This window comes from Nannospalax galili, unplaced genomic scaffold (genome assembly GCF_000622305.1).
Source record: "Nannospalax galili isolate Female #2095 unplaced genomic scaffold, S.galili_v1.0 scaffold154, whole genome shotgun sequence".
Taxonomy (NCBI): domain Eukaryota; kingdom Metazoa; phylum Chordata; class Mammalia; order Rodentia; family Spalacidae; genus Nannospalax; species Nannospalax galili.
Window position 1 is genome coordinate 2,043,013 of NW_008335281.1, and position 1,695 is coordinate 2,044,707.

At 53.8% G+C, this 1,695-nt stretch overlaps 1 protein-coding gene across 5 annotated transcripts in view; it reads left to right on the plus strand.

Moving 5' to 3' along the window:
• The window catches only part of Hivep2 (human immunodeficiency virus type I enhancer binding protein 2), a 209,274-nt gene that overhangs the window by 1,069 nt on the left and 206,510 nt on the right, over positions 1-1,695 (plus strand). The window lies entirely within an intron of this gene.

Consider the following 1,695-nt stretch of genomic DNA (forward strand, 5'->3'; position numbering starts at 1 on the left):
GAGGGCCGGGCCGCCGGCCTGCGGCCGAGCGAGCGCTGCCGAGGCGCTGGCCGTGGGCATTTCGGTGACTCCTTTCTCCTCCCTAGCGAGGAAGGAAGGAAGGAGAGAAGGAAGGAAGGAAGCGGAGAAGGAGGGGACTGTCTCGATGGAAGGTTCAGGCGGAGGCGCCCTCGCCTTGCGGGTGCACCGGTCGCACGGCGGCTCCGGCTGCCTCCGGCTGGAGCCGGACGCGTGGACACGGGTGGGGGCGGATTGCATGCCTGTTTGTGTGTGCTTCGGGTCGGGGATCGGGAAGGGACCTGTGTGTTTGGGCTGTGCACCGTGAGGAGCTGGGTCTGCGCCTTTATGTCTGTTCCCTGAAGTGGGTGGAACGTTGGCCCGTTCCGGGAATGTTCCATGACGTGGTGCAGCCACAGGAAGGGGGTTAACGAGGGGCTCTCTGCCGCGGCGGCTCTGCCGTGCTATCAGAGCAGATGTGCTGCCGCCGCTGCCGCACCTCTCACCTCCCTTCACCCCCACCCCCTGCCTTGCCATTCTGTGCGTCTAGTACTGCTAGGACTGAGCCAAGAAAACACAGCTCTCTCTCTCTCTCTCTCTCTCTCTCTCTCTCTCTCTCTCTCTCTGTGTGGTGAGGGGTAATGTGTGTGTGTGGTGTCTGTCGTGTTTGGTGGGTGGCTGGGGGGGACGACACCAGATCAGCCCTACCATCCCAGCTGTTATCACAGATCGGTGCGCTTTATACGCATGTGCCTCCCGCGTCCTGTCCCTCTTACATAACACATCCAGTGCAGCAGAGGACTGGAGAGAACGCGACCCCAACCCTTCAAGCTCACCCTGGGTGGGAGCTAGAAGGTCGGAAGGGGTCTCAGGATGCTGGCCTTCAAGGATGTGGCTCCTGGTGGGGAAGAGACAGAGGGGAAGGAGGGTTTCCTTCAGTGGCTCCTCACTCGCCAGCTTGAAAGCATCTAAGTGGAAAGGACTGCAGGAACTAGTCCACTCGAACCGGAGCGCTTTTGACATGCGTCGCCAAGGGAAAGTGGACGCTTTAACCTCCGGGCTGCAGGAAAGAGAGGGGTCTGTAATTCAGACGCGTGGAGGAGACCCGCAGTAATGTGTTTGGGCGGGGGGGGGGGCAGAGAGGGGCGGCTTGGAGACCAGAGGAATCTCTTGATAATAGGTTTCGCTGGAAGCCCCAGGACACCTGTAATGGCTTAGAATTCACACAGGAAGCTGTGTGTGCAACTGACATTGCAAAACCCTTATTCTCTACACAGTTATTTAGGCCTAAAATGAGCATAGAAAGGCTTGCTTCCGGTACTTTCATTATAATGGAAAATTTGAACTGATTTTTTTTCTTTCCTTTTCTGCCATTTTAAAAATAACTCGATTTATTTTAGAAACATCTTGCTACTTTCTCCCACTCCCAAAGCTAGACTTCAGTAATTCACAGGAGGACTGTTTTTTTCTAGTGAACTCAGAACCCTCCTCAAGGGCTATTGATTTTTCTCTTCAGCACAGTGTTTCTTTTTCAGTGGGTAATCAAGGCCAGAAATTACTTGAAATATTAATAAGATTCATTATAATTAAATTTGCAGGGCTCTGTCCTCCTAGAAGAAGGCCACTGAACTTTACTAGACGCATTTCCTCTAGTGATATGATAATATTTGGTGATATTTCTCCTTGAGAAAACCAAGG